Below are 7,328 nucleotides of genomic sequence, written 5' to 3' on the forward strand. Positions count from 1 at the left end.
TCTTATCGTCACGAGCAGCTTTGCCAGCTAACTCGATCACTTCGGTGGCCGAAACTATATAACGCCGGCTAGGTGGACTGGTGCACTGGTACTAACGCGCTCGGCCTAGCTACCCTTGCGGGGAACTTCAGATCAACACGGTTCGAGCGGGATTTTGCCTTTCCCTTCACTTTTCCTCCTTTACCATGTCCAGACATGGCTGCTTGGGTTGGTTTGTTGATGTGTTGTGATACGAACCGATGTGGTGTACGGTTTGAATTAGAGATGTGCCATCCGCTCATGAGCTGTTCCGAAGAATCGACTCTTTGAAGTGAGTTGACGCGGAACAGCTCGCAAAAAAAAATCAAACAGCTCTTCAGCTCACTTTGATGATGATGAAGGAGAGAAAAGAGCTGTAGAATTGAAGAGAGTGTGTGAGCTGTAAGATTCAAATGAACTGACCGTCTCTCGCTCTTCGTGTTAAGACATCAGTTTAGTTTCATTTGTCCCTCGTCTTTTCAACTGTTATATTCGCGTTGACGGCATTGAGCTTTGTTTACCAGTTTAGGGGGCGCCAAAAATAATAATTGGCTCTCAGGCAGAATGAACACGTTTTTAAAATTCAAATTATTAATGAAAATTAAATTCTGTGTATCAAATGAGTATTCTATTTCAATGAAAAACACTTTGCAGGCGGTGCAAAAATCTCATAAGATTTTTTTTTTGAAGAAAACTTTCTATTGTAATGTAAAGCCTCAGTAAAAATGTCGGAAATGTTGTACTCGCCGAGTCTGTTGTAAATAATAGTCTGGAATACGTGTTTCAAGTAATTAATAATATGGTGTGAAAAATTTCATTTGAATTTTAACATTTTCAAACTGGCTTCGTGGCTATCGAGTTTGGGACCCAAATTGAAAGTCGGCACTGACAACTGAGCTTCATAAAGAACAGCTCATTTAGATGAGCTGATATGATCAGAGCTGTTCATCATGATGAGCTGATTTGCACACCTCTAGTTTGAATGAGAATGATCGTTACGGCAGCGGAGCGGAGATTTTTAAGCTGACTGGCTGGCTCGAGAATTACGCATGTGTGAGACTGCGACCAATGTTTCGCTCATTTTTTTTCTTTTTCCTTTCCAATCGTGCTTCATTCTATTTCGCTGCTGCTCTGGTTGCCCGTTCTGTTCGGTACGATTTGAGGAGCACAAAATGGACCAATCAAAAATGGGCACATAGTGCATTTTGACAATGCTTGATATTTCACAATTATTCAATTATTTATCTCAAGAAAAATGAAATGTTATTCGTTATGATAGATGCGTAGATATATTTCCTATCAATTGATGCAAAAACCTTTGCGATCTATTGAGAAATGCTCGAGTTATAAGCGTTCCAAATCTTGCATTTTTTCCTACTTGTTCAGTGCCTAGATTTCCATTTCACCCCCTATATCTTCCGGTTAGACGTAGTCCTACGTCAATATATTGAATTAAACAATTCGAGCAGCTGGTACTCTTTTAATCTGCTGCGTCTCAAACGCAAAAGAGATAAAAAGTATATAAAGTTTATAAGGACTAATTTAGAAAATGATTGGAATAGGTACACCTTCGCGCGGAATATATATTCACAGGTCTTGAAAAGGACTAGAAGTGAATATATACAGAGGAAAATCGATGAACATCAAAATAATAGCAAAGAACTATGGAAGTTATTGAAAAAGTTATTAAATTCTAAAAATAGTGTACCGCGATCCATAGCTTTCGAAGGGTCAGAAGAGCAGTCAGACCAAACTATTGCCGATAAATTCAACAGTTATTTCGTCAATAGTGTTCTGTAGTGTACAATCAATTGTAGACTAGATTGTTTTTCACCCATCACTTTTGCTGAGTTAAGAGATATTTGTTTTTCATTGCACGATGAAAAACAAATCTCTACGAACTGGGCACGTGCCAACGGTTTGGAAGGAATCCCTTGTGATTCCGATCCCCAAAGTTAATGGGACGGATAAAGCCGAAGAGTACCGCCCTATTAACAAGTTGCACATATTAGAAAAAATGTTAGAACTTGTTGTGAAAGTCCAGCTGATGCATTTTGCAAATAACAACAATTTGCTAATACCGGAACAGTCGGGATATCGAGAGGGACACTCTTGTGAAACCGCGCTGAATCTGGTATTAGCAAAATGGAAAGAGAATATCGAGGCGAAAGAGACTATATTTGCGGTATTTCTGGATCTTAAACGCGCTTTTGAAACAATTTCTAGGCCCTTATTGTTACAAACATTAGAGCGCAATGGAATTGTAGGAATGTCGTACAAATGGTTCGAACGCTAAAGGGTGTGTCACATCAAATTGCATCACGGAAAAAACGCTGTAGAAATTCGCCCAGTAGACCGATCCTTTTGAAAATTTTAGACAGTAAAATAAAAACTATTAAACAACTTTTGGCATTTTCTTTTTATTCATACTTCGAGCCCAAGCCCGTATGCTCGCACCTTCCTCTTTACCCCGTCCATAAGGTTCTGTACAACGTCAGGTTGTAGTTTTTTTGAACAGAAATCCATTTTCTCTTGAAGTCCGCCTCCGATTTGACAACTTTTGGGTTCTTCCGGAGGGCCTGCTTCATAATCGCCCAATATTTCTCTATTGGGCGAAGCTCCGGCGCGTTGGGCGGGTTCATTTCCTTTGGCACGAAGGTGACCCCGTTGGCTTCGTACCAATCCAACACGTCCTTTGAATAGTGGCACGAAGCGAGATCCGGCCAGAAGATGGTCGGGCCCTCGTGCTGCTTCAATAGTGGTAGTAAGCGCTTCTGTAGGCACTCCTTAAGGTAAACCTGCCCGTTTACCGTACCGGTCATCACGAAGGGGGCGCTCCGCTTTCCGCAAGAGTAGATCGCTTGCCGCACCATGTACTTTTTGGCAAACTTGGATAGTTTCTGCTTGCGAATTTCCTCCGGAACGCTGAATTTGTCCTCTGCGGAGAAGAACAACAGGCCCGGCAGCTGACGAAAGTCCGCTTTGACGTAGGTTTCGTCGTCCATTACCAGGCAATGCGGCTTCGTCAGCATTTCGGTGTACAGCTTCCGGGCTCGCGTCTTCCCCACCATGTTTTGCCTTTCGTCGCGGTTAGGAGCCTTCTGAACCTTGTATGTACGCAGGCCCTCCCGCTGCTTGGTCCGCTGGACGAATGAACTTCACAAATTCAGCTTATTGGCGACATCCCGGACCGAACTTCTCGGATCACGTCTAAACTGCTTAACTACGCGCTTGTGATCTTTTTCACTGACGGAGCATCCATTTTTGCCGTTCTTCACTTTCCGGTCGATGGTTAGGTTCTCGAAGTATCGTTTTAGTACTCTGCTGACCGTGGATTGGACGATTCCCAGCATCTTACCGATGTCCCGATATGACAACTTCGGATTCTCGAAATGAGTGCACAGGATTATTTCACGATGCTCTTTTTCGTTCGACGACATTTTTCCAAATTTACGAAAAATTGACAGTGAAGCATGGCCAACGTGATCTATACACTCTTATCTGATTATAAGCGAAAGCTGAAGATATGATTCCTAAAAATTAAATTTCTACAGCGTTTTTTCCGTGATGCAATTTGATGTGACACACCCTTTATTTGTGCGACAGGACTCAAAAGACTCGTTTTAATAATTCTTTTTCCGATCCCATCGGCAACTCACTCGGGGTGCCACAGGGAAGTGTCTTAGGGCCCATTTTGTTTATTTTATGGAAACTGGAATTAGGATAGCTCATTCAGAATTGTTGTAAACTATCTTTCATCAGATGGTGGTATCGATTATTTCTGATTGTAGCAGATCACTTTTATGTTCTAAGTTGAAACTTTTGGATATTGGGTTCAATTCCCAATCAGTCAAGGATCTTCCCGGGTTGGAAATTTTCTTGACATGCCTTGGAAAAAACTTTGGGCCTGAAGTTGAGACTATGACTATGTCAATTTCAATATGGATAGGAACATTGTTTGTTTTCTCGCAGTTTATGCCTATTTTTTTAATGTTCTATTGATAGATATTTATGCCTGCAACAGAGCCAGTTCGCTTTGTTTTTGTTTTTAAAATACTGGCTTCTTGATATGTTTGAAAATAAATATTATCTATAAGATAAATCGTCCTGCTCAAACCTTTGTAGGGGTATGAGGTGGGCCATCATCATCATTACTTTGCTCAATGCCGTCAACGCGAATACTCACAACTTGACGGTTTAGTATGGCTGTATTGGTGAACCCGAGTGCGAACTTTGGGGTTGAACCTAGTGTGAAACTTGGTTGAAACTGAGTGCATAAAAAACGTTTTGACAGCAGTTAGGTTGGAACTAGTGCGAAGCTGGATTGAAACTTAACAAAAACGAATTCGCTATAAAGATATGCGAAAAGGAACACAAAAAACTCGAAAGAGTATGAGGGTTGCACCGATAGCATTCACTCGGTTGATGCTACCGACTTCCTCGGTATCTATAATAGCAAAATTCTTATCGACTCGACTATATCGCTGCTTCACATCCGCCGATCGTGACTGATTGATTTACCTCTGGTACGTTTGGTCACTTATTGGACGTTCACATACACAGGTGGGAACTCAAGAAAAAGCGTTTTGTATGTGTTGCAGAGGTTGAAAAAGTCTTCTCTCCCCTTTCGTCACCTTTATGTAACATTTTATAGCACGCCAAAGGAGTCTCATAGGAGGAGTCTCAATTCGTTTTTGTTCAGTTTCAACCCCAGTTCCAACCTAACTGCTGTCAAAACGTTTTTTTATACACTCAGTTTCAACACAGTTTCGCACTAGGTTCAAATCGAAAGCTGTTGGGTTCGCATTGAGATGTTTCACGGGTTTGCACTCGGGTTCACCAATACAACTATACTGAACTGTCAAGTTTGGGAGTCGAAAATAGGGCCCTATTCCAGAAAACGAGACGAGTAATTCGTCTCGTCTCGGCTTCAGTCACTGTCGAGACGAGCAAAATATCCTATTCCAGTACGCGAGTTTCATTGAAATGTTTTATTTGGTAGACTGGAGAGACTTCTGACACTTCTAGATCTACATGTCAAAAGGGTCTATCTTCTTTGATCGATTCTCTTCATCTACATTCTCTTTCATTAATAACTCAGCAATAACAGGAATTCCTGATGTGTTCGACGACAAGGAGTGTGAAAGGGGACCTCGTTTATCAAACTACATGGCAAAACTGGACCAAAATCTGTCTGAAAGGCCGTGGTTATCGGAAGAGAAAGACGATGAAGAGAATCGATCAAAGAAGATAGACCCTTTTGACATGGTAATCTAGACTTTTTCTCGGTATGATCAGTGATGTCAGATGTAAAGACATGTTTTTATTTTAAGAAAAACAACACACATTTTTAAAATTGATCAATCGGATACTCTTCTCTCAGTGCCAAAATACTAAAATCATAACAAAAAGGAATTAGATTCATATATCTTTTGGTTTCATTGATATTTTTTCTACCAGCATATGGGTTCAACACTCAGACGTTTTGTTATTATGGATTTATTAAAACCAATGCTTGTTCACCTAATCAACGAATTATCAAGAAAAGTTTCAAATCTATATGCTTGTATTTCCTTTTACAGTTATACAATAAAGTAGACTAGTTTTTTTCACATTCATAGCAATAAACTTCGAAACCATTAGGTACGACGAATGAAACGCGTCATTATAAATGTGAATCAATAGAAAAAACATTGGCTTATCAAAAATGCACATTATTTGAATAATTCATTTTTGTTCCATTTGATGTTAAAAGACTTTTCGTGCCGTGTTAATATATTCAAAACATTCATCTGGCATCCCTGGATATGAGTTAAATGTTCACATTTGATTGTGTTGAGGCCCATTTGAAGATCTGTAAAATTTTGCAATTACTGTATTTAATTTAATGATTGCAGTTGAAAACATACATTGCTTATACAATACTAGTTTAGGTGTGAAACAATTTTTGGAGATAAAGGCGGAACAGAAGAATACCGATGCTATAAATCAACAAGGTGAACAAACACATCAAACAAACTAGACGACTCGACTGATTTAAGTGCGATTCACATACAACATCCACGTCACGTTACGTCAGTTATTCTACCATGCAATTCTTATGAACACATTCACATACACCGGCAGCATAACAACCCGTCAGCGACCGTTCATCGAATACGACCGGCAGGATTTGTAGAAAAGAATATTTGACGGAGACGGACGGTTCGTTGGGGTTTTGTCTGGGCTTTGTGTCTCGGCTTTTGTTTTAATTTTGGTTGTATTCTTCATGCCAACATATCTCTTAGTTCCACATTTCGGAGTCAAAATCATTCGCGACTAGCTGAGAAAAATAGTCTATATATTATTATTATTGAATAAGGGTCGGGACTACGGGGTTTAACCATTTAAATAATATAATTGAAAAATTCATTGATTTTTTCTAAATTTATTACTGGTTCTAGGCACGTTGATTCGAAAGAGGGCATTGCAATTCAAATCTGTTGTAGGTGGCGACACCATGAATAACATTAAATAAATCATTCGTTTTGACATTTGACGCGACGGTGCTGCTGCAAGCATAGACTGCATGTGTGAATTGGCCGAGACGGTGACGGAACGTGGACGTTCTTTTCCGTAACGTTCTATGTGAACCGCACATTATCGGCGAGCGCCGGCAAACGGTCGTCGGGATAGACGAGCTACTCGTGTGTTTTTAGTCGAGCTTCTGGAATATGAAAACAAACGAGACGAGCGCTCGTCAGAATGAAGACAGCCCTAAATCGGACAATTCCTTTCACGAGTTTTGCTCTTATCAACACATTCGGCGATCCATTTTTATTTATATAGATAGAAGACGATATAGGAGTGCGTTATATCAAATTAAAATCCATTTCCACTTTCGAACGAAGATCAATTTCGTTACCGCAAACATCAAATGGACTAACAACGTTTGCCAATTTGTAATTGTAGAAAACATGCGAATTTATTTTTTTCGAATTTTCCCATTTTCCTTCAGAGTTTTCTGAAAATTGTCATGTATGGTTGGAATATGTTTGGTTGAAATATGTGCATTATTTTTATGGAACCCCCTCTCCTTTCCAGAGGAGGAAGGGGTGTCATACCATCATAGAAACATTTCACGTACCCAAAAACCCTCATATCCCAAATTTGGCTCCATTTGCTTGATTAGTTCTCGAGTTATGCAGAAGTTTGTGTTTCATTTGTATGGGAGCCCCCCATTAGGGAGGGGGAGAAGTGTCGAACTACCATAGAAACGTTTATCGATCCCTAAAACCTCTATTCGCTAAGTTTGATTCCATTTGTTTGAT

This window comes from Toxorhynchites rutilus, chromosome 3 (genome assembly GCF_029784135.1).
Source record: "Toxorhynchites rutilus septentrionalis strain SRP chromosome 3, ASM2978413v1, whole genome shotgun sequence".
Taxonomy (NCBI): domain Eukaryota; kingdom Metazoa; phylum Arthropoda; class Insecta; order Diptera; family Culicidae; genus Toxorhynchites; species Toxorhynchites rutilus.